This window comes from Erythrolamprus reginae, chromosome 3 (genome assembly GCF_031021105.1).
Source record: "Erythrolamprus reginae isolate rEryReg1 chromosome 3, rEryReg1.hap1, whole genome shotgun sequence".
Lineage (NCBI taxonomy): Eukaryota > Metazoa > Chordata > Lepidosauria > Squamata > Dipsadidae > Erythrolamprus > Erythrolamprus reginae.
This window is the reverse complement of record NC_091952.1, coordinates 28,403,693-28,430,437: the sequence shown is the minus strand read 5'-3', so window position 1 is coordinate 28,430,437 and position 26,745 is coordinate 28,403,693. Positions and strand designations below refer to the sequence as shown.

Here is a 26,745-nt window from a genome sequence, read left to right as displayed (position 1 = left end):
ATTTCTCCTGCTTCATTAGATTATTATTATTATTTTTAATGCAGGGAATTTTCCTGGTTTTCACAGTAAAACTGTCAAAGTAGGAAGCAACAAATGGTTTTGTTTTTCACTCAGTGTGTTGCAGAGCCTGAAGCAAGTTAGGCTGAGAGAAATCAAAAGTCAATAAGCTGGTTTCCATATCTAATGGAGGAGGACAGGAGACGAGGACTTGGAGCTCTCTGCTCCTAGTTTACCACTTTCACCATTCTTCTTATTTCTAGCTGGACTACAACACTTACTTGCAAGTTTGGATTCTCAATAATTTTATTAAGCATGATCCTAATCATCCTTGTTACAGTATTTTTATTGTTTGGATTTTTATCTCACTTTTATGTTTTATTATAATTGTTTCATTTTTAATAATTTTGAATTGTAGTTTTTGGTGATGTTTGTAATGCAATAAACCTTGAATCCCTGAGACTCAAACTCTGCTATAAACGTATTTCATGAGTACATCATATATATTTACATTACATATAGGTACACACATGTTTGCCCAGGTTCGCCTGGTGCACCAGTTGCGGCCCTACTTGGACCGGGACTCACTGCTCACAATCACTCATGCCCTCATCACCTCAAGGCTCGACTACTGCAACGCTCTCTACATGGGGCTACCTTTGAAGAGTGTTCGGAAACTTCAGATCGTGCAGAATACAGCTGCGAGAGCAATCATGGGCTTCTCTAGGTATGCCCATTATACACCAACACTCCGCAGTCTGCATTGGTTGCCGATTGGTTTCCAGTCACAATTCAAAGTGTTGGTTACGACCTATAAAGCCCTTCATGGCACCGGACCAGAATATCTGCAACACCGCCTTCTGCCGCACGAATCCCAGCGGCCGGTTAGGTCCCACAGAGTTGGCCTTCTCCGGGTCCTGTCGATTAAACAATGTCAGCTGGTGGGACCCAGGGGAAGAGCCTTCTCTGTGGCAGCCCCAATCCTCTGGAACCAGCTCCCCCCGGAGATCAGGACTGCCCCCACCCTCCTTGCCTTTCGTAAACTTCTTAAAACCCATCTCTGCCATCAGGCATGGGGGAACTGAGACATCTCCCCTTGCCTATGTAGTTTTATGTATGGAATGTTTGTGTGTATGTTTTTATATAAGGTTTTTTTTAGGTTTTTAATGTAAAATTGTTATTTTAGACTTAATATTAGATTTGTCATTGTATACTGTTTTATCACTGCTGTGAGCCGCCCCGAGTCTGCGGAGAGGAGCGGCAAACAAATCTAATAAATAAATAAGTAAGTAAGTAAGTAAGTAAGTAAGTAAGTAAGTAAGTAAGTAAGTAAGTAAGTAAGTAAGCAAGCAAGCAAGCAAGCAAGCAAGCAAGCAAGCAAGTAAATAAGTAAATAAGTAAATAAATAAATAAATGTATCAGTACATACATGTATGTACATATATGTTACACACATGTATCAGTACATATTATTATTATTATTTATTAGATTTGTATGCCGCCCCTCTCCGGAGACTCGGAGTGGAGACTTTCAAATTTAGATGGAACCTAACAGCCACCAGCCTATCACGAACGTCACATTTACCAATTTCAATGTGATAAATGGAAAAACTGTCCTTACCTAGAAGGGTAGTGTGGCAGATGACATAAATTTAAATCTGGAAATTTAAAACTTGTTTAGTGAGTGAATGAACCTAATCAGTGGTAGCAGACCATAGTACAGTATCTGTAAAACACACACTTTGATTTTATTAATATGAAGATTTTAAATTATGATTTAGTAGTTGGCTAAAAGGTGCATAATCATTCAATCCAGATTAACTAGGATAAAAATACTAAATTTTAATAAAAATGGGGAAAAAGAACATTTTTAAACCCAAATCCTGTATCAAGCAAACAAAATTAATAATTTGGTAGAAGATTCAAAACAGACAAAAATGTACTCTTTGACACAACAGATCCATTACTTTCAGTTGCAACATTTGAGGAGCAATATAATGGGATTTTTTTTTTGTTAATGGGCAAAAAGACAGTTATACTTTAAATCACCTCATTCTTAATCAATTACATTTCCTGAATGTACAGTTGAGCAGATTCATTAGCTGCCTGTGAAATTATTCACATTTTTAAAAGTCTTTGAAGTTTTAAATCTACAGTTAATTTTTGTTTGCAGTTGAAAAGTTGTATCAAGATAGATAATGGTTAATTTGCAGGTAATTTAGAATAATGAGCCATAATGTCTTGTTTTAATAAATCAATGGGTTAGAACCTAAAAAAAATGTTAAATTAATATTCTATTATCTTAAATGAAATTATTTTTCAAGTACACTGGATACCCCAGAAGATGTAGATTTTCAACCTCTGTGTATTGAGGTATAATACATCAAAAGACATTTTGTCTTATATGTTTTCGATCTATTCCACGGTGATACCGTTTTGGTTTAATATTCATAGGATTGTAAATAGGGTGCTAAAGAAAGAAATCAAGGTCAAACTAGTAAATACTATTGGGAAGAGAGGTGGCTTGTGGGTTCATGGAATTTGATGAGAGTCTCAGTAGAAAAAGAGCTCTTTTGAGTTTTACAAAATTGTTCCAGTTAGAAGTACATTAAAGCTTATTAAATGAAAACTGTAAGTTGTACTGAATCCCACTGCAAATTATTCCTCCCAAGCTTAATATTTTCCCCTGCCCCTAGTACAAAATCAATCAATCTAAGGCCCTGGTTCCCAATGTGGGGCCCATGCCCCGCAGGAGGGCAATTTCATTTTTTTAATGCGTGTAATTGGAAGCTTGTTTAAACCTAGTTAATGGCCATTTAGGCTTCTTCCGCGTGAGTAGTTCACTTTTTGAATAACAAGAATTATAATTCTGGCGCGATGGCTCCAGTTTGTCTTTGCCAGTCTGTGCACGCCACCATCTTTTTAATATAATTTTCCACGATTTTTGGCTCTCTGAGCATGCGCAGAAGGAAAATTGTCCCTCTATCCATGCACAGAAGCATAATCGTGCTGCTGACGCTCACGAAATATCACAATGCGCACGCAGGGCAACATTAGGAAAAGGTAAGCAACCCATCTCTGATGTTTGTATGTGCGTGTATATGTACATATTACAGCCACCCCGAGTCCTTTGGGACTGGGATAAGTCGAATAAAATAAAATAAATACATACACACATGCCCCTAATTATACTTGTGGTACTCTACTTCTAGCCCTACTTTCTTCCTAATTTTAGAATGCTTACACAAATGGGGGCATTTCTTTTCTCTGTCTGTTAGTCAGGCCAGCAGCTGCATTTTTGATCTGTTTGTTAAAACTTTTTATCTTTATCTCTAACCCATAGATCGCCATATGTGTTGGGTAAATTTCCCCTAAAAGATGGCCCCAGCTGTTATTTCAGGAGGCAACTGCTCCTCTTCATAGACTTTGGACTATTCTGGAATTAAGAACCCTGCAGCTGTATAAAGAGACTTAATCCAACATAGAATCAGTAGCCACCATTTATTTACTTTCTAATCAATCTCATATTTGCTTATTGCATTATTTTCTATTGTTCTACTTGGCTATCTCTGCTGTTAAAAAAAATAAATTTTTAAAGCAATATATTTTTAAATAAGAAAGAATTCCAATATATCATTGGAAAATATGCATAAGGAAGTACTTTTCTGTTATAGTTACTTCAGAACTTCTTTGCTACTGTTCAAGAGAACAGAATGTATATTCATACATTTCTTTGTTAACTCATCTTACATAAATTGTGCTTAATCTTAACAAAGTTTAGAGAAGAAAAATTAATACAAAGCTATAATTTATAAAATTGGCTTGTTTGACTAGTTAGTGTTACAAATATCTAAGTTACACATAATAACAATTAATGAATGGGCTAGGATTAAATATATGAAATGAATTTTCCCCACATTCACATAGCTATACTTAAGGGGAAAGTAGGAGGGAATAGAGGGCAAACTGGGAAGGATCTTTGCTACTAGAGCTGAATTCTTGACAACAAATACCAGGAACTCTGGAAAATCTGGAGGCGGAAGAGATACTGGAAACATGACTTTCCAGAAATGGAATTAGCTATGTATTTTGTAATCAACAGGAAGAATTTCTCATTTTTATGTTACAGCTATGACTTTATAGGTCATCAAATATTAGGTATGTCACAATATTCAGTTTCAAGTGCTTTCTGAATATGTGTATATGTGTACTTAAAATCTAATCAAATAACAACAGATTTTGATCCAAATCAGTTTGGTCATATGGACTGAGCTGGATAAAAATAATTGATTCTCTGAATCAATTTGTGGTTTTAAATTAGACATCATTTGCACACTCTTAACATCTGTATCTGTTCTTGATTACCACTTTTCCATTTTACAGTAGATTGTTTGAAGATTGTATTTTCTTAACATTTTCTAGTATGCTTGTCCTCAGGGGGGCTGAGGGACAATAAGGCAAATTATATCACTGGACAAATAGTACAAATAATGCTTGTCATTGGTATCATGGCACAATTGTTGCAAGTGCGTAAATAATTTGTGCAACACCGTGGCAAATGACATAATCCTGGCTTCTTCTAGATGCCAATATTTTCTGTTCTTTCATAGCATGTCTCCTAATGAAAGGAAAACTAAATTCTGTTTATAGTATAGATTTTGTTATTAAACAATTTATCTAGCCATGTTGTATCTCTGAGCTTGTGCTGTACACAAATTCCTGAAAACAGAATAAAATGTCTAGAGAGTTGAGATTTATTGCTGTGCTGCAATGAAGTCTGGCAATAACCCAAGCTGTTCCTCCTAGATGATCAAAAATCTCACATAGGTTATAGGGATCTCTATTCAGATAGAGCTGAATTAGAAGTGCTAAGTAGACTGGTATTTTTGTCTTATGGTTCTGCGTTTTATTTATTTTTTTCAGTGGGTCAAGCCTGGTGGGATATTGCACCACAGGTAAAAGTGGCAATATATCAAATGCCAGAAGACTGCAGAAAATCTTCATAATTCCAACTCTCAGAATTCACCCTTTACGCATCGTATTCTCAAACAGATTCTTATCAAAATATAACTGACAAATAACATTTGTTTTCTTTGTTTTACTTTCCACTGCTAGGCTAAAATACCAGGAAGCTAAAAGGAGAAATCTTTAACAATAAATATGTTGATGCAGTAGATATCATAGAACAACTTGAGAAGCAACTAACAAAAAGGAAGATTTTTTTTGTTCAGTTTCCAATTATCATGGTTTATTTTTTCCTAATATAATTCTAAGCATGTTTTGCTACCATGTCTTACAGAAACATTAAAGGATTCTTTATATGAGATTGTGAATGGCAACTACTTCATTTTATTTATTTTTATTTTATTTATTTTATTAAATTTAAATTTAACAGCTACTGAAATTAGAGACCATCTAAATCGCAATCATGGAGTATGTTTCATAATAATTTAATAATTATTCAGTCCAGGTGATTTAATAATTCAGTACAGGAGCCTAACTATCAGTATTGAAATATAGACATAAATAAGCTGTTCCTAAGGTCTTAGCTTCAGCCAGAAATAAATTATTTCACTTCGTAAATCTTGAATAAAAACATTAATAGGATACTTCGCAAAATGAGGATATGTGAATAAGACTAGCTGTTCCTTGTTCAGCATTGCAATTGAGTAATAGGATACAATTAAGCAGTTACGGATTGGGACGCTATTAAAGTATGCAATAATAATGATAATTATGGACAGAGAGAGCATGCCTGATTTTAGCTATGGAATAGCTACATAGAAATACTATTGGATTTCTGAATTAACAGAGCTTTTTTGATCTCCAAAATACATTGAATAAAGTTATTTATGAAAGGGAGCATAGTCTACAAAAGAACTCTTGAAATTTGGTATGCACAGAGATTTAGGATAGAAAGCAACTATTTCTATTTTAGGACAACTACTTTCTACATTCTACTGGGATAAGATCTCTGGCCATTTTTCCACCTGAAGGGAGGATTGCTGTGCAAATGGAACTTACTCATGCTACTTGCTTTGTGTTAAGTTTCAAAGGAAAAGTTAGGACTTTGAAATCAAAAGCAAGACTCACAAAACTCTTGTGGCCATTTGACCACCACACTACCTTCTCAAGAATACCTGTAGTTTCAGGTCCCACAAGTCTCCCGCACCCACCTTTGCAAGACACATAGTATATATACTACATTAATTTCTACTAGTTTGAAATTCATGCAGAAAAAAACTGGGCACATCATTATACACAATTTATTTTGGCACAAGCACTTAAACTGGACAGCTGGTGCATTGAGATTTTTTTCCATATAGGAAAAATAACATTGATCCTGCAATCTGTGGATAATATTAAAACTCTGCAGTGTTTCCTTTCCTCTTTGCGTTTGGCAGAGTGTGTGGTTGGTTATTGTCATAAGCATCTGTCAGTCCTTCAAGGTAGTCCAAAGAACCAAAATCATGAGTACTTACACTGTAATGTTACAGAAACAGACTTTTACAAGTTTAAAAGCACTCCTCTCCTCCCTTACTTTTATTTTCTAGAAAAATAGGGTGGCTCCCTTGCTTTCTCCACTCCTATTCCTTCTCTGGGCTGAACGATTTGTCGAACCGTAACCTAGTTGTCAAAGTGTGGAACTCATTACTCCATAGTGTCATCCCCAAACTCCCAACACTTTACCCTTAGATTATCTACAATTGACCTATCCAGATTCCTAAGAGGTCAGTAAGGGGCGAGTACAAGTGCACTACAGTGCCTTCCATCCCCTGTCCTATTGCTCTCCTATATCTCCTATACCTTTCTTCTATTCCTATATCTCTTCTTCTATTACTATATATTCTTTTCTATTCTTTCATAGATATATTTTACTATGAGTATCTCCTCTATAACCTTCCTCATGTATTTTACTATATATATATATATATATATCCACTAAAACTCTCATTGTGTATTGGACAAACTAAATAAATAAATAAATAAACGATCTCTTGATGGACTATTGTCTACATTGCAAAACCTCTTCCTGTCTCCCAAAGTTATTCTCACAGTCCATTACAGTACCTGTGCTTCTCCATATTTAATCCTAAAAATCCTGACCAGCTCATCAATTAGGCTGCCCCATTCTGTCTACAGTGGTCCCTCGATCATCGCGAGGGTTCCGTTCCAGGACCCCTCGCGATGATCGATTTTTCGCGAAGTAGCGGTGCGGAAGTAAAAACACCATCTGCGCATGCGCAGATGGTGTTTTTACTTCCACCGCAGCAGCGAGGAGCCGAAGATTGGGGTTTCCCCGCCGCCTCGCTGCTGCCGCTTATCCGCGCGCGCGCCGCCGGGGCTTCCCCCACCCACCCGGTTAGTGTTGTTGCTTCCCAGCTGGGAAGCGGGCCTCGCGCGCGCGCCGCCGGGGCTTCCCCCACCCACCCGGTTGGTGTTGTTGCTTCCCAGCTGGGAAGCGGGCCTCGCGCGCGCGCCGCAGGGGCTTCCCCCACCCACCCGGTTGGTATTGTTGCTTCCCAGCTGGGAAGCGGGCCTCGCGCGCGCGCCGCAGGGGCTTCCCCCACCCACCCGGTTAGTGTTGTTGCTTCCCAGCTGGGAAGCGGGCCTCACGCGCGCGCCGCCGGGGCTTCCCCCACCCACCCGGTTGGTGTTGTTGCTTCCCAGCTGGGAAGCGGGCCTCGCGCGCGCGCCGCAGGGGCTTCCCCCACCCACCCGGTTGGTATTGTTGCTTCCCAGCTGGGAAGCGGGCCTCGCGCGCGCGCCGCCGGGGCTTCCCCCACCCACCCGGTTAGTGTTGTTGCTTCCCAGCTGGGAAGCGGGCCTCGCGCGCGCGCCGCCGGGGCTTCCCCCACCCACCCGGTTAGTGTTGTTGCTTCCCAGCTGGGAAGCGGGCCTCGCGCGCGCGCCGCCGGGGCTTCCCCCACCCACCCGGTTAGTGTTGTTGCTTCCCAGCTGGGAAGCGGGCCTCGCGCGCGCGCCGCCGGGGCTTCCCCCACCCACCCGGTTAGTGTTGTTGCTTCCCAGCTGGGAAGCGGGCCTCGCGCGCGCGCCGCCGGGGCTTCCCCCACCCACCCGGTTGGTGTTGTTGCTTCCCAGCTGGGAAGCGGGGCCCGCGCGCGCGCCCACGCCTTTGCTCGCGCCACTTACCGGGGCAAGAGGGGGAAGACCCAGGGGAAGCCGCTCAGCCCGGTGGGGAAACTCCACCATCTACGCATGCGTGGCCATAGAAAAAAAAGGGCACGCATGCGCAGATGGTGTTGTTTACTTCCGGGTTGAAAACTCGCGATATAGCGTTTAGCGAACATCGAGATCGCGAAACTCGAGGGATCACTGTATTTCAAAATAATTGTTCCTTTAAAATAAATTCCAATTGAACACATTGTTACTATGCGGGATCAGGTTTAACGCCATCTGCAGAGTCACAGTGTTGTGTGTCATTGCCTGCATCTTTAGTGATCTGAGACTGCGAATGCCATCAAAGGTTATCTCACACACTCTATCACTTTGGGTGCTTGGATATTGACATTATATCTCTTGTAGGCTGTTTGCAGCCATTAATGACTAGGCGAATTAATAATGCATTTCTCTCTCTCCCCTACCTCTGGCTCACTTTAATTGCTGTAATTTATGTCCCTTGAAAATACTCAGACTACACATGTAATTCATGCCACTCAGACCCAGAGGATCATACACTCAAGGCCCCAGAAAGTAAACAAACCAATTCTAAGTTTATAGACATCGTCTGTAATTGATATCAATTATTGTCCTTGGCAAATAAGTCATGGTATTGAAGGTAATAGAGAGAAAGCTGCATTTATTGGAGCTCCGACAGAAAACTAAAAAGTTTTACGCAGAGAACTCCTTTCTCAATAAAAAAAATCCAGTAATTTCACTGGAACAGGGGAAAGCAGAGTTATGTAAAGTAAACAACTGTGTTTAGGTAATCTTCAACTTATGGTCACAACTAGAAGAATTTACAATTAGAAATTAGAATTTCCATTCCAAACAACTGTGAAGCAAGATGTCACATAATTGTATTATTTAGGGATTATAATCCTCGCCAACTGGTTGCCACATTAAGGGAGAATTGTGGGCCATTAATCAAAGGAGGTGCCATATAAGGAATGTGTGTGTTTGTGTTTGTGTATGTGTGTGTGTGTGCAACAAAAATGTGGGAGAGGCTCCTAGGAAAAAACAGGACATCAGTAGCATATATCAAAACTGTAAAATGATGCTTCAAAACTGACTAAAAATTAAACTACCCATTAGCACAAGGGTGTTAAACTTGATTTGAAGGTCGCATCAAGGTTGTGCTTGACTTTAGGGGCCATAAAGGTTGTGCTTGACTTTAGGGGTCAGGGCATGGCCAGCTCAACATCACTCATGTCGGGGGGAGCATGTGGTGGCCTGAGCACTCTGCCAGAGAAAACGGGCTCTCAAGCTCCATTTTCAGCTGTGACAGTCTCCTGCAATCTTCTGCCAACAAAAACGGAGCTCGCAAGGGCCTCATATAGCCATTCATTCATTCATTCATTTATTTATTTATTGGATTTGTATACCGCCCCTCTCCGCAGACTTGGGGCAGCTAACAACAGCAATAAAACAGCATATAATAATAATCCAATACTAAAACAGTTAAAAACCCTTATTATAAAACCAAACATACGTACAGACATACCATGCATAAAATTGTAAAGGCCTAGGGGGAAAGTGTATCTCAATTCCCCCATGCCTGGCGGCAGAGGTGGGTTTTAAGCAGCTTACGAAAGGCAAGGAGGGTGGGGGCAATTCTAATCTCTGGGGGGAGCTGGTTCCAGAGGGCCGGGGCTGCCACAGAGAAGGCTCTTCCCCTGGGTCCCGCCAAGCAACATTGTTTAGTTGACGGGACCCGGAGAAGACCCACTCTGTGGGACCTTACTGGTCGCTGGGATTCGTGCAGCAGAAGGCGGTCCCTGAGATAATCTGGTCCAGTGCCATGAAGGGCTTTATAGGTCATAACCAACACTTTGAATTTCGACTGGAAACTGATCGGCAACCAATGCAGACTGCGGAGTGTTGGTGTAACATGGGCATATTTGGAAAAGCCCATGATTGCTCTCGCAGCTGCATTCTGCATGATCTGAAGTTTCCGAACGCTTTTCAAAGGTAGCCCCATGTAGAGAGCATTACAGTAGTCGAGCCTCGAGATGATGAGGGCAACAATATGCCAAGATTTCTCCCTCAACAACATTTTTCCCCTGATCAATTCTTTTCCCCCCCAGAACTCACCTTTAAGAACTGGTGTCAGTATTGCTGGCTTGATGGATAGTTGATTTTTAATTATTCCTATATTTTTAGCACTTTAGAACTTTGCACTTTACCAACTTTAATTAATAGCTAAGCTCTGATTTTATATTATTAACTATTAATCTATGAACTTTTTATTCCTATTTTATATTGTGATATATATTATTAGTATTTTAATTATTACTAATTTAATTCATTTTAATATCACTAGGGGGTTTTGTAATTAATGGATGATTGGGGTAAATATGGGACGAATGATTGGTATGAATGCAATGGTTGGGGCGGGTGGGATTATGGTATGAATGTGATAAATGGAAGCAGTATGAATGATAGACTTTGCCCACCTGACGCCGGAGAGGCGGGAGGGGAGGGGGCACTAATCTCTGGGGAGACAGAGGGTCAGAATATTCCTGTGTTGCTGGGGAGAGGCAGATATGGCGGGGGCCGCGGAGTTAGCCGTTCCAGGGGAACGAGGGACCGTTGCTTAATAACGATCCCTTGTTCTGGCTCCGTGAGCCCAATCTTGGGTACTGGTGATGAGTGTAACTCTGGCCCTGGGCTCAGGTTGCTGCTGCTTAATGCCAGGTCGGTGGTAAATAAAGCTCTCCTCATCCGGGATCTGATCCTGGATGAGGAGGCCGACCTGGCATGTATTACTGAAACCTGGCTGGGCCCAGAGGGAGGTGTTCCTCTCTCTGAAATCTGCCCAGCTGGGTTTCAGATATGGCATCAACCTCGACCCCAGGGAAGGGGGGGAGGAGTGGCTATTATAGCCAGGGAGAGCCTTTGCCTACGTGGACTCATTGCTCCGGAAATTGCGGGTTGCGAGTCACTCTTGATGAAGTTGGACTTAGGGGTTCAGGTGGGCTTATTTCTCACGTACCTGCCTCCCAGCTGCGTGTCAAAAGCCCTGCCTGTGCTACTCGAGGAGGTAGCCGGGTTGGCGGTGGAGTTCCCAAGACTTATTGTCTTGGGGGACTTCAACCTGCCGTCACTCGGCGAAACCTCTGGGATGGCACAGGAGTTCATGGCCACCATGACAGCCATGGACCTGACTCAAGTAGTACAGGGTCCGACTCATGAAGGGGGGCACGCACCCGACATGGTATTCCTTTCCGAGCAATTGAGTAATGGTCTGAGACTAAGGGGCTTAGAAGCAGTGCCTTTGTCATGGTCAGACCATTTTCTACTACGGCTTGACTTCCTGGCTCCAATCCTTCCCCGCAGGGAGGCGGAACCAATTAAGATGTTCCGCCCCAGACGCCTGATGGACCCAGAGGGCTTTCAGACGGCGCTTGGGGTTATTCCAGAGGCACTTGTCCACAGTTCGGCAGAGTCTCTTGCGAAAGCCTGGAACGAGGCTGCAGCAGAGGCTCTTGACCGGATTGCGCCTTTGCGACCTCTCCGTGGCGCTAGACCCCGTAGAGCTCCATGGTTCAACGAGGAGCTCCGGGAGTTGAAACGCCAGAAGAGACGTCTAGAGAAGCGATGGAGGAAGAGTAGGTCTGAATCTGATCGAACACTTGTAAGAGCTTTTATTAAGACTTACAAAGTGGCGCTCAAGGCGGCAAGATGCGCGTACCATGCCGCCTTGATTGCATCAGCGGAATCCCGCCCGGCCGCTCTGTTTAGGGTGACCCGCTCCCTTCTTAATCAGGGGGGAGTTGGGGAGCCCTTGCAGAGTAGTGCCGAGGACTTTAACACGTTTTTCGCTGATAAAGTCGCTCGGATTCGGGCCGACCTCGACTCCAATTGTAAAACAGAGTCGACTGACAACGAGTCAGTCGAGGTGACTGGGGCACGTACTTGTCCACCTGTCTGGGAAGAGTTTGATCTGGTGACACCTGATGAAGTGGACAAGGCCATTGGAGCTGTGAGTTCCGCCACCTGTTTACTGGATCCGTGTCCCTCCTGGTTGGTTTCGGCCAGCAGGGAGGTGACACGGAGCTGGGCCCAGGAGATTACCAACGCTTCCTTGGGGAGGGGAGTTTTTCCATCACTCTATAAAGAAGCGCTTGTGCGCCCCCTCCTCAAGAAGCCCTCCCTGGACCCAGCCGTACTTAACAACTATCGTCCAGTCTCCAACCTTCCCTTTATGGGGAAGGTTGTCGAGAAGGTGGTGGCACTCCAGCTCCAGCGGTCCTTGGAAGAAGCCGATTATCTAGGTCCCCAGCAGTCGGGTTTCAGGGCCGGTTACAGCACGGAAACCGCTTTGGTCGCGTTGATGGATGATCTCTGGCGGGCCCGGGACAGGGGTTTATCCTCTGTCCTGGTGCTCCTTGACCTCTCAGCGGCTTTCGATACCATCGACCATGGTATCCTTCTGCACCGGCTGGAGGGGTTGGGAGTGGGAGGCACTGTCCTTCAGTGGTTCTCCTCCTACCTCTCTGGCCGGTCGCAGTCGGTGTTAGTGGGGGGCCAGAGGTCGACTCCTAGGTTTCTCCCTTGTGGGGTGCCTCAGGGGTCGGTCCTCTCCCCCCTGCTATTCAACATCTACATGAAACCGCTGGGCGAGATCATCCAAGGACATGGGGTGAGGTATCATCAATATGCGGATGATACCCAGCTTTACATCTCCACCCCATGCCCAGTCAACGAAGCGGTGGAAGTGATGTGCCGGTGCCTGGAGGCTGTTGGGGCCTGGATGGGTGTCAACAGACTCAAGCTCAACCCGGATAAGACGGAGTGGCTGTGGGTTCTGCCTCCCAAGGACAATCCCATCTGTCCGTCCATTACCCTGGGGGGGGAATTATTGACCCCCTCAGAGAGGGTCCGCAACTTGGGCGTCCTCCTCGATCCACAGCTCACATTAGAACAACATCTTTCAGCTGTGGCGAGGGGGGCGTTTGCCCAGGTTCGCCTGGTGCACCAGTTGCGGCCCTATCTGGACCGGGACTCATTGCTCACAGTCACTCATGCCCTCATCACCTCGAGGTTCGACTACTGTAATGCTCTCTACATGGGGCTACCTTTGAAAAGTGTTCGGAAACTTCAGATCGTGCAAAATGCAGCTGCGAGAGCAGTCATGGGCCTACCTAGGTATGCCCATGTTTCACCATCACTCCGCAGTCTGCATTGGTTGCCGATCAATTTCCGGTCACAATTCAAAGTGTTGGTTATGACCTTTAAAGCCCTTCATGGCATCGGACCAGAATATCTCCGAGACCGCCTCCTGCCGCACGAATCCCAGCGACCGATTAGGTCCCACAGAGTGGGCCTTCTCCGGGTCCCGTCAACTAAACAATGTCGGTTGGCGGGCCCCAGGGGAAGAGCCTTCTCTGTGGCGGCCCCAGCCCTCTGGAACCAACTCCCCCCGGAGATTAGAACTGCCCCTACTCTTCCTGCCTTCCGTAAACTCCTTAAAACCCACCTTTGCCGTCAGGCATGGGGGAACTGAAACATCTCCCCCTGGGCACGTTTAATTTATGCATGGTATGTCTGTGTGTGTGACTGTTAGCATATGGGGTTTTTTAAATATTTAAATATTTTAAATTTGTCTGATTGCTTATGATTTGTTTTTACATGTTGTGAGCCGCCCCGAGTCTTCGGAGAGGGGCGGCATACAAATCTAAGTAATAAATAAATAAATAAATGAGTGACTGTGAGCAGTGACTCCCGGTCCAAATAGGGTCGCAACTGGTGCACCAGGCGAACCTGGGCAAACGCCCCCCCTTTCCAAGCTCATTTTCACTGGCAGAGGCATTGGCGGCCTGGTCCTTCACTATTTCCAAGGTGGCCCTGAAGGTCAGATCTAAGCATCCACAGGCTGGATCTGGGGCCCGGGCTTTGAGTTTGACACCCCTGCATTAGTATGTTGTTTAGAAAACAATGGTTTCATTTTTATTTTATTTTATTTAAAAGAAAAACAGAATATTAAGTCTGAGCGCTGCATGAAGGCTAACTGTAACAGTAAGAGATCTAATCCTACCTGTCTCACAGTCCAGTCATTGAACTAAAAGAAAGGAATTCACTATGTTTTGACAAGCAGCAGCTGGTGCGGTAAATAATTTCATTGTAGTCACCAAGCTTTGTGGTGAATTGCAATTTGCCAGGTGATTGATTATGAATAAGCTCAGTGGAACGGTTACTGGCTGTTCTTGAACTGCTTTTCTAACTACTATGAAGGAACAATTGGGAGGGCAAAGTTTTGCAGTAATGGGAAAACAGTTTTTTAACTTCTTCCTATTGAAAATGATTCATTATAATTTCCATTTGCAGCTCCTAGAATCAGGTATTTAAGAAACAAAATAAATGCAAAATTCTTCTATTTGAACATTGTATTGTTGGATATATTCTTCAAATTTCTCTCTAAAATGTTTAAACTTTTAAAATCTATTAGCATGCCTAATATCACACTTCACTAGAGCGAGATGAAAACAGTTGTTATATATTTCCTATCAAGCTGTGAAATATGCAGGATGACAATCAGAATAAAAACAGTAATAGTGAGCAAGCTGTTTTCACACAGCCTGGGTAAGCCATGACATAATTCTGAAGAGTTTATAAAGTAAGCACAACTTTGGGTTAGCCCAATATACTAATCCCTAAACCATATTTTATATGCCAGAATATATGTGTTCATACATTGTGGGCGAAAATAAAAAATAACTCACTGAAGTTTAAAATGATCAAGATACTGAATCAGTGTGTAACCCAGGGGTGAAATCCAGCAGGTTCTGACGGATTCTGGAGAACGGGAAGTGTAAATTTTGAGTAGTTCAGAGAAATGGCAAATACCACCTCTGGCTGGCCCCAGAGTAAGGTGCAAAATTGAGATTTTACAGTATCCTTCCCTTGCCACTCTTACCAAGCCACACCAGGCCCACCAAGCCATGCTTACAGAACTAGTAGCAATTTTAAAAAAAAGGATTTCACCAATGGTGTAAATATATTATTATGTCTGCTCTGTGGCTAAGTTGTTAGTAACTATCGTATTTTTCGGTATATAAGACGCACCTAGATTTTAGAGGAGGAAAACAAGGAAAAAAGTATTCTGAACCAAATGGTGTAGTATTAAATAGTAGAATAGAATAGAATAGAATAGAATCTCACTCATCCCCAGGGCTGAGCCACCAGCCTCTAGCCGATGACTGCCAAGCGGCCTTGGGGATAGCTGCCGCGGCTGCTGACCCCCACCCCACATTAGGTGTATTATACGCACCTGTTTTTTTAATGTACTTTTTTGAGGTAAAAAGGCGTGTCTTATACACCAAAATATACGGTAGTTCTGTGCAAATCTGCCCTGATTAAGTTTGGAGTTGAAAATTTGAAGCACACATCGTTTTTAACAATACTGCCCACAGCCATACTGTGAAATGTCCACTCACTTGCCCTTCTGGTAGATTCTCTGATCACTTTATCTTCAGAGTGCTGGAAGATTTGGCACAGTTGGCTGGCAAGCTTTGCTCCTCCTAGGAAGGCCTATATCAGTGGGTTTGGGGCCTTTGTGAAAATTTGTATTTGACCAGTGGTAGGGTTGTAATTTGGCCGGCAGTATCCTGGGTTAAGTGGCAGACACAACAGACTCCTCTATCATTTTCTTTTACAAATGTGGATTGTGCATAAAGAGTTTGTAGTTTAATTAGGGTTGTGGAAAAGAAGATATAAATCACAGTTTAGATGTCCCAGAAGAGAGTTTTTGTTATAGTGGTAGTACATCTCTCTCTCTCTCTCTCTCTCTCTCTCTCTCTCACTCACACACACACAAATCTTTAGGGATTTGCTATTCTGAATTTCTGAGGAGAAGTCTTATAACCTATATAGAGAGTAGGTTGGAGCTAAGATGCCCATGCTGGGGAATGCATTTATAGGTTTTAGGATGGTTGAGGGGAAATTATGGACGGGGCACATTATTCAAAGTGCACAAGATCCATTTCACAGATGCATAAGTGGAAGCCAGATATTTAATTTCTGTCTTGAATATGGATTTGTTTTGCTATGCCTTTTAAGCTATCTGAAGCCTATTTTAAGATTTAGTCCCGTGATGATGAATCTATGGCACGTGTACCCCAGGTGGCACGCGGAGCCATATTTGAGGACACGTGAAGCTTTGCCCTATGTCAGCTCACTGGCCAGATTATTTTTGGCCTTCTGGAGGTTGGGGGGAGGCTGTTTTCACTGGCTTCAGAAAAGCCTCTGGAGCCTGTGGTTGTGAAAAACGGGTTTCCGAACTTTCCAAACGTCATCCACAGGCTCCAGAGGCTTTCCTGAAGCCTGTCCCCCCTAAAAACAGCCCAATGGGTCTACAGGAAGTCCAGAGGCTTTAATGAGGTGTGTGTGCATGCACAGGGGACAGTGTGGCAGGGGTTTGTGCGTGCATGTATGGGGGAAGGGCACTGTATTACGGGTGTGGGAACTCATGTGCATGCTACTACAAAAAGATATTGACAAAACTGAATGGGTCCAAAGATGGGCTACAAGAATGGTCGAAGGTCTTAAGCATAAAACGTATCAGGAAAGACTTCATGAACTCAATCTGTATAGTCTGGAGGACAAAAGGGAAAGGGGGGACATGATCGAAACATTTAAATATGTTAAAGGGTTAAATAAGGTTCAGGAGGGAAGTGTTTTTAATAGGAAAGTGAACACAAGAACAAGGGGACACAATCTGAAGTTAGTTGGGGGAAAGATCAAAAGCAACATGAGAAAATATTATTTTACTGAAAGAGTAGTAGATCCTTGGAACCAACTTCCAGCAGACGTGGTTGGTAAATCCACAGTAACTGAATTTAAACATGCCTGAGATAAACATATATCCATCCTAAGATAAAATACAGGAAATAGTATAAGGGCAGACTAGAGGGACCATGAGGTCTTTTTCTGCCGTCAGTCTTCTATGTTTCTACTGCATGCATGGCACCCAAGCAAAAAAAAAGTTTGCCATTACTGGCTTAGCCCATTTTTTATTAAAATGGTAGGGATTTCGGCCAATTTTTGCGTTCCAGCCTCTGTACAGTTTGCAGAACCTTAAAAAAAATTCTTGCAGGCTTCCTGATACCCTCAAATTGCTTACCATTACCTTTCTATGTGAAAGTCAACCTTTAGTAGAAGCCATCTTCCATGGAGGGTGAACTCATTTCCTTTAGCATTAATCACACATGACCAAGTTGGGTTACCAAGATGGCTTACCTCTGTCACATAGAACGGGCCACCACGCATCTTCACTGTGAATGTTCAGATGGGCTCACTGGCTCTGGCTGATAGGCTCTCCTATAGTAAGACATGCAAAAATGCCCACATTTCAGTTCTAATCTGAAAGCTTTAAGAAGTACAACATAAACTTATTTCTGATGAGCAAATAACTCAATGTATAATTCTTTTGATTTATGACTGCATATACCTTAATAAATCAATGCAACCAAATATTAATCACCTAAAATTTTGGAAAAATGAAGAGTTAGAAGTGGGCAGAGCAATTTGCAAGCTTTAGTCCCAATCCAACAACTGGGACTAATTATTATTATTTATTATTATTATTTATTAGATTTGTATGCCACCCCTTTCCGTAGACTCGGGGCGGCTCACAACACAATAAAAACAGTTCATAACAAATCTAATAATTTACAATTTAAAATATTAAAAAAAACCATTATTAAACAGACATACACACAAGCATACCATACATAAATTGTATAGGCCCAGGGGAGATATCTCAGTTCCCCCATGCCTGACGACAAAGGTGGGTTTTAAGGAGTTTGCGAAAGGCGAGGAGGGTAGGGGCAGTTCTAATCTCTGGGGGGGGCGGGTTCCAGAGAGTCGGGGCCGCCACAGAGAAGGCTCTTCCCCTGGGGCCTGCCAACCGACATTGTTTAGTTGACGGGAGCCGGAGAAGGCCCAATCTGTGGGACCTAATCGGTCGCTGGGATTTGTGCGGCAGAAGGCGGTCTCGGAGATATTCTGGTCCGATGCCATGAAGGGCTTTAAAGGTCATAACCAACACTTTGAATTGTGACCGGAAATTGGTCGGCAACCAATGCAGACTGCGGAGTGTTGGTGTAACATGCGTTTTGCTCTTCTCTCTTCTCTTTTTCCTTCTACCCCTCTTTTTCCTTTTTCCCTACTCTAACTTTTCATCTCCCCTTTCCTCCCCCATGTAAATATGTATACTATTTTAGAATTGCATACTTTAAAACTGCACGAATTTGTACCAATGTCTAAATAGACCTTTTGTTTTTTGTATTTCCTTCCTCCGTTTATTTGTAATAAAGATTATATTTTAAAAGGCAAAAAAGAAAGAAAGAAGAGATATGTTTCATTCTAGATAGCTCTTGCCTTTCACATTAAATAAAGAAATTCTACCCAATTTTGAATAGTGCAGTGTTTCCCAACCTTGGCAACTTGAAGATATCTGGACTTCAACTCCCAGAATTCCCCAGCCAGCCTTCGCTGGCTGGGGAATTCTGGGAGTTGAAGTCCAAATATCTTCAAGTTGCCAAGGTTGGGAAACACTGGAATAGTGGACACCCTTGGAACCTGAAATACATGTGATGGGTGCTTTCATAAAAGGACCATTTTATAGTCTTGCTGTTCATAATGGGGGTTCTACGAAAGATACAAGGCCCTGACAATATACTTGCCATCCTTGCTTTCAACTTCTTTTGTGACGATGCTTCTAAGTGTGGGGTAGCTGCCCTACACTTTTACTTTTTCAAGAAAACCTTTTAAGAAAGGTAGTTCATCTTGTTTTCTCTCCTACCTAACATTATTAGGTATTAAGAATTAACTGCATTTCTATATAGATTAACTGGGGAGGGGGGGTGGCGAAGCATTTGTGCTTGTTAAAAGATCTGAGAAACAGCTCCCCCGTAAAAAAAAAAAATCAAGGAAGGATTTGAAGACAAAAAGGAGAAGATACTCTGGTGTTCATTTGATCATTGGAAAGGAAAACACAGGCAGTCCTCAACTTATGACCACAATTGGCCCCAAAATTTCTGCTGCTGACATTTGTTAAGTGAATTTTGCTACATGTTACAACTTTTTTTTGCTGTGGTTTTCAAGTGAATCATTGCAGTTATTCAGTTAGTAACCTTGTTGTTAAGTGAATCTGGCTTCCCCAATTGACTTTCCTTGTCAAAAGATTGTAACAGGTAACCACATCAACCTGGGACACTGCAGCCGTCATAAATATGAACCAGTTGCCAAGCATCCAAACTTTGATCACATGACCACGGGCATGCTGCAACGGTCGTAAGTATGAAAAATGGTCATAAGTCACCTTTTTCAGCACCATTGAACTATTGTAAGTTGAGGACTACCTGTAACAGAAGTAGAAAAGTTAATTCAATAGAAATACCCTGGAGAGACTTTGCTTTCCAGGAGGTATGAGGCTTACATATTTAATCATGTGAAGGGAAATATTTTTAGTTAACTCTTAAAATTAGTGGCAAGCTTAACATCTGTCATAACAGCTGTTAATCCTACTATTTATAACACCCTACAGGCCTATCAAAGTAGGATAGCTATTATGGCCCTTCTATTACACCGGCCACCTTTAAAATATATATTAGAAAAATGCTAGGCAACCACACCACATCTATTGATAAATTATATAATTAGACTCTTAGTTTAAATTCATCTAAAGCAGTGGTGTCAAATTCGAATTCATTGAGGGCTGCATCAGGGTTGGGTTTGACCTCGGAGGGACAGGGTGGGCATGGACAGCTTAACATCACTCCTGTCGGGGTTGCCTATGGTGGCCTGAGCATTCTGCCAGTGAAAATAGGCTCCCGAGCTCCATTTTTGCCTATCACAGCCTCCTGCAACCCTCCGCTGGTAAAAATGGAACAACCCTCTGTTTTCATTGGCAGAATGTTGCAGGAAGCCGTGACAGCCCAAAGTGGAGTTCGGGAGCCCGCTTTCCCTGGCAGAATCATCATAGGCTGATCCTTCGCTGCTTCCAGGGTGGGTCAGATCTAAGTACCCTATGGGCCTGATCCAGCTCCCAGGCTTTGTTTACACCCCTGATCAAATGAGGGACACAGATATTGGTAAATTGTTTTATGTTTTTATTTTATTTATCTATTTATTTTATTTATTTGATTTGTATGCCGCCCCTCTACGCAGACTCGGGCGGCTAACAACAGTAATAAAACAGTATATGACAATAATCCAATACTGTACTAAAAACAATTAAAAACCCATTATATAAAAACCAATCATACATACAGACATACCATGCATAAAATTGTAAAGGCCTAGGGGGAAAGTGTATCTCAATTCCCCCATGCCTGGTGGCAGAGGTGGGTTTTAAGCAGCTTACGAAAGGCAAGGAGGGTGGGGGCAATTCTAATCTCTGGGGGGAGTTGGTTCCAGAGGACCGGGGCCGCCACAGAGAAGGCTCTTCCCCTGGGTCCCGCCAAGCGACATTGTTTGGTTGACGGGACCCAGAGAAGACCCACTCTATGGGACCTAACTGGTCACTGGGATTCGTGCAGCAGAAGGCGGTCCCTGAGATAGTCTGGTCCGGTGACATGAAGGGCTTTATAGGTCATAACCAACACTTTGAATTGTGACCGGAAACTGATTTTATTGCTTTATAAGTCTTTTGGAATTTACCAAAAGAGAGTAGGAAACACTGGACAAGTTGAAAACATCACCTACATTCAAAGATATCAGAAATAAAGATGGAACTTTCAAAGAATACAAATTACACATCAACCGTATGAATAACCCAAATGTCTGCTGCTGTTAGAGCAATAAATGGCTCACATATCAGGGTTATTGTATTGGTGGTTGCACTAGATGACAGCCAAAAGTTGTTCCAATTATTGCAGCTAAGCAGTAATATAATTTAGCATGATTTTAAAGTCACTGAAACATGTCTTATTAGTATGTCTGATAATAATGTTGATTTATAAAAATTACATTCAGAGAGATGAAAAGAAACTACTTAATACTTAAATCCAGCTCGCTCAGGACTTTCCACATTGAATAGTAGCAACTTTTTGGAATTTCAGGGAGATGTTTTCAACTCTACATAGAAATGCCAGGAACTGTAACTGAAACATAGATATTCATTATGAAACTATAGCTTTTTATTATTTTTTTAAAATGTGAAGATATGATTGGTAATGAATACTATCTTAGATATTTCCCCTGTGCCCATTGTGATGTTTCTGAATGGATAAAATTAGACTTCTGGAAGTTATATTTAATATTTTGCTATTCAATGTATGGAAATCCTATTCCCTAGAGATCCTACAAAGCCTGAAATATGTTGTACTAGAATTCTTAATCCTTTTGCACACAACATTATGGTAGAAGGTAAGATTTTATTTTTGTTTTATTATATTCAGAAATAATCATATATTTGGAAGTTATCTTATTAGGCAAGTAACAGCAGAAAATCATTATTTATTACAATGCCTACATTGATAATACAGAATCTAAATTGCTACATAACTAATTCTTCTTGAATTGTACCATGTTGAAATTGCAATTTTTAAATGGAAGCCACTTTTATAGCGAAGAATGGACCTATTAAATTATCAAATATATTTTAATGTTTTAATGTGCTAATACTGGTACAGTGATCCCTCGATTAGCACGGTCTCGATTAGTGCGAAACGCTACAACACAGTTTTTCAAAAAATATTAATTAAAAAATACTCCACGGTTTTTTTGCTATACAGTGATCCCTCGATTTTCGCGATCTCGATCTTCGCGAAACGCTATATCGCGATTTTTCAAAAAATATTAATTAAAAATATTTTCCCACCCGATGATGTCACTCTCTTCCTTTCTCATCTTTCTTTCTCTCTCTCTTTCTCTATCTTGCTTCTTCCTTTCTCACACTCTCTTCCTCCCTCTCTCATCTCTTTCTTTCCTTCTCTCTCTTTCTCTATCTCTCCCCCTCTTGCTCTCGAGCGGCGCGTGGGCGGCGGGGAAGACCCAGGGAAGGTTCCTTCGGCCGCTCAGCAGATGATCTGCTCGGCAGCACCGCAGCAGCGAGGAGCCGAAGATCCAGGTTTCCCCTTTGAGTGGGCGGCGGGGAAGACCCAGGGAAGGTTCCTTCGTCCGCCCAGCAGCTGATCTGCTCGGCAGCGCCGCAGCAGCGAGGAGCTGAAGATCCGGGTTTCCCCTTTGCGTGGGCGGCGGGGAAACCCCGATCTTCGGCTCCTCGCTGCTGCGGCACTGCTGAGCAGATCAGCTGCTGGGCGGACGAAGGAACCTTCCCTGGGTCTTCCCAGGTGCGGAAGTAAAAACACCATCTGCGCATGCAAAAAAGGAAAAAAAGGGCGCGCATGCGCAGATGGTGTTTTTACTTCCGCACCACTATATCGCGAAAAATCGATTATCGCGAGGGGTCTTGGAACGGAACCCTCGCGATAATCGAGGGATCACTGTACCATGGTTTTTCCCACCCGATGACGTCATACGTCATCACCAAGAGTCACTTCTCTGTCTCTTTCTCTTTCTTTCCTGTCATTCTCTGATTCAATCATTTTCTTATTTCTCTTTTTTCCTCCACTTTTTTCTATCATTTCTCTCTCTCTTTCTCTCCCTGTTGCCGGCGTGGTATATGAGAGAGAAAGAGAGAGGCAGAGGTCGGGCGCATTACCGGGAGGTGGAGGCGGCGTGGGGACGCTGGGTGCCGGGGACACCGAGGAGGGGGTGGATGTGGCCTCTCAGCTGCAGAGCCGAACAAGGGCGGAGGCAACGGCGGAGTCCGGCGCTGGGGTCATGCGGGGCCGCTCATTCAGGGAGGCGTGGACTGGCAAGTCGCCCTCCTTTCTCTCTCTTTCTCTCTCTTATACCACACCGGTAACAGGGAGAGAAAGAGAGAGAGCGGAGGGCACCTTGCCGGTCCACGCCCCCCTAGATGAGCGGCTCCGCATGGCCCCAGCGCCGCCCAGGCAAAGGGGAAACCCCAAGATCGCTTGCCGCTTGCCGTATTGCAGCGAAGGAGGCGAAGCAAGGCTCCAAGCTGCAATACGGCAAGCGGCAAGCGGCAAGCGATCTTGGGGTTTCCCCTTTGCCTGGGCGGCGGGGAAACCCCATCTTCGGCTCCTCGCTGCTTCCGCGCTGCGGAGCAGATCAGCTGTTGGGCGGCTGAAGGAACCTTCCCTTGGTCTTCCCCGCCGCCCACATGCAAACTCCACCATCTGCGCATGTGCGGCCATGGAAAAAAATGGCGCGCATGCGCAGATGGTGTTTTTTACTTCCGCACCACTATAACGCGGAAATCGATTAGCGCGGGAGGTCTTGGAACGTAACCCCCGCGCTAATCGAGGGATCACTGTAGTAGGAAAGGCATATCTATCAAAATGAACGTTTGCTAAATATTTTTCATAGATTTAAGCAAGGATCACACAATGTCACTATATGCAAAAAATATTTTTAATATGCAAGAAATAATCTTATATAGCTTCTAAAAATCAAAATTCTTTGTAACGTTCAGAATTAAACTGGTTAAAAAAATTACCTATGATTAATTTCAACTTAATCTGACACAGAAATGCTGGTGAAGTAAAGAAGAATTGGTTGTTAACTAATTCATGCTAAAATATTTAAAAGTCATTAGGATAGTAGTATAAATCAAAACTTTATCTATATTTCCTATTCATCACAGATGAAATACCAGTTACAGTCAGTGGCATTAACTGATTTTTGCACATTGTAAAATAATACTATGTCAGTCTTGAATAATGTTTTGTAATTTTTCCAAAAAAAAGGACATAAAACACCAAAGCAAAAGGGATATATGAAATACTGTAGTAAGTAGTTGCTGAAACCATGATACCCTTGAAATGAGGATTAAGATTTTAAGCAAAATCTGATTTATAAACATTTTTCTATCTGATTCTGATTCTATACTCAGAATGGAGAATCAATAACTGACTCTCAGTTATCCAGATTATCTATCTATCTATCTATCTATCTATCTATCTATCTATCTATCTATCTATCTATCCATCCATCCCTCCCTCCATTTAATTTTTATGCCGCCCTTCTCCTTAGACTCAGGGCGCCTTACAACATGTTAGCAATAGCACTTTTTAATAGAGCCAGCATATTTTACCCACCTCAGAAGGATGGAAGGCTGAGTCAACCTTGAGCCGGTGATGAGGTTTGAACCGCTGATCTACAGATCTACAGTCAGCTTCAGTGGCCTGCAGTACAGCACTCTACCTGCTGCGCCACCCCGGCTTCACTGTTTTAGCCATAGTTTTCTTGTTAATTTGATTCAGTGTTGGCTAATGTGTTATTTCCGCTCTCATTTAGTTCTTGATTTTTCCAACTAGTCCTTGATTAACAACTGTTAATGCTTTCAGTTCAGTGACTGTGGATTGACCACCCACATCTGCTGGAAGTTTGTTCCAAGCATCTACTACTCTTTCGGTCAAATAAAGTTTCCCCCAACTAACCTCAGATTGTGCCCCCTTGTTCTTGGGTTCATTTTCCTATTAATAACACTTCTCCCCTGAACCTTATTTATCTGTCTTCATTAAATAAGACAGAAAGATGAGATAGAAAGCATAGAAAGCTAGAAGGTTGACAGCAGAAAAAGACCTCCTGGTCCACCTAGTCTGCCCTTATACTATTTCCTGTATTTGATCTTAGGATGGATGGATGTCTATCCCAGGCATGTTTACATTCAGTGACTGTGGATTGACCACCCACATCTGCTGGAAGTTTGTTCCAAGCATCTACTGCTCTTTCGGTCAAATCATATTTTTTCACGTGGCTTCTGATCTTTTCCCCAACTGACCTCACTTGGGGGAAACGGTCACAGCCTCCCTGGACCCGGCTCCTTTCCCGGGTTCCAGGCCCTGCGTGCCGAGCCCCCCACGTGTACAACTTACTATATGCAACTTACTATATCCACCAGGCAATTTTTGCAAACTAGATCAGTGTTTGAGGAGCTCCTTATTTAGGAAAGATGATGATGATGATGATGATGATTATTATTATTATTATTATTATTATTATTATTATTATTACAGTGGTACCTCGAGATACGAGTTTAATTCGTTCCGGACCTGGGCTCTTAAGTCGAGCAGCTCTTATCTCGAACGACTTTTCCCCATAGGAATTAATGTAAATAATTTTAATTGGTTCCAGCCCTCAAAAAACTCACAAAGTTAGTCTAAATTATGCAAAAAGACATTGCAAGAATAAATGTAACTTTACTTATTAATAAGATGATAAGCTGAGAGCTTTCCTTCCCTTCCTCTTTTTACCCAAAACAATCAACATGGCAAACTTTTATTTTTATTCATTAAACTGTAGTTATTTATTCAACTTCACTGCCACCCAATCCTGTAGAGGGAGGAAAGGAAGGAAGGAAAGAAAGAAAGGAAGGAAGAAAGAAAGAAAGAAAGGAAGAGTGGCTCTGCATCAGCGCGGGAAGGAAGGAAAGTAAGCCAGCCCGGCTCTTCTCGGCTCGTATCGCGGATTTGAGCTCGGGAGACGAACAAAAATGTCTCTCCTCTCCCAGCTCTTATCTCGAGTAGCTCTTAAGTAGAGCAGCTCTTATGTCGGGGTTCCACTGTATTATGATGATGATGATTTGTATGCCGCCCCTCTCCAAAGACTCGGAGCGGCTCACAACAGCAATAAACAATGTGACAAATCCAATACTTAAAAAAACATCTAAAATGTTGTTTAATGGGGCATTAAAATATTATGAAGAATATGAATATGAATATGTACCCTTTGTTTTCATCTTTCTTTTTATCTAAATCACATGAAGTGTTAATACCACTTTATAATGCCATGATAATGCCTCTATACTCAGAATGGAGAGCCAATGACTGAAGCGAGCCAGGCTTAAGGCTAGCAATGTTCCAATATCTCAGGGGCTGCCACAAAGAAGAGGGAGTCAAGCTATTCTCCAAAGTACCTAAGAGCAGGACAAGAAGCAATGAGTGAAAACTAATCAAGGAGAGAAGCAACCTAGAAGTAAGAAAAAAAGTCCTGACAGTTAGAACAATTAATTAGTGAAACAATTTGCCTCCAGAGACTGAAAATGCTCCAACACGGGACGTTTTTAAGAAGCGATTGGATAACCATTCTCTGAAATGATGTAGCCTTGCTGCCTAAGGCAGTGTTTTTCAACCAGTGTGCCGTGGCACACTAGTGTGCCGCGAGACATGGTCAGGTGTGCCGCGAAGCTCAGAGAGATAAAGAAAACAAGAGAAAGAGAGAAAGAAAGAGCAAGAGAGAAAAAGAAAACAAGAGAGAAAGCAAGCAAGAGAGAGAAAGAAAGCGAGAGAGAGAAAGAAAGAAAGACAGAAAGAGAACAAGAGAGAAAGAAAGAGAGAGAGAGAAAGAAAGCAAGAGAGAGAGAGAGAGAGGGAGGGAAGGTGGGAGAGAGAAAGACATAGAGGGAAGTAGGGAGGGAGAGAGAAAGAGAGCAAAAAAGAGGAAAGAAGCAAGAGAGAAAGAGGGATGGAGAGAGAGAGAAAAAAAAGAGGGAGAGAAAGAGGGAGAGAGAAATACTGTAGAGCAAAA

At 42.7% G+C, this 26,745-nt stretch overlaps 1 protein-coding gene across 1 annotated transcript in view; it reads right to left on the bottom strand.

Annotated features, from left to right (window-relative positions):
• SULF2 (sulfatase 2) overlaps window positions 1-26,745 on the bottom strand; it is a 329,460-nt gene that overhangs the window by 207,194 nt on the left and 95,521 nt on the right. The window contains exon 2 of the mRNA XM_070744663.1: window positions 17,419-17,499. The gene's annotated coding sequence lies outside the window, so the exon portion shown is untranslated. The remainder of the gene's footprint in view (window positions 1-17,418; window positions 17,500-26,745) is intronic.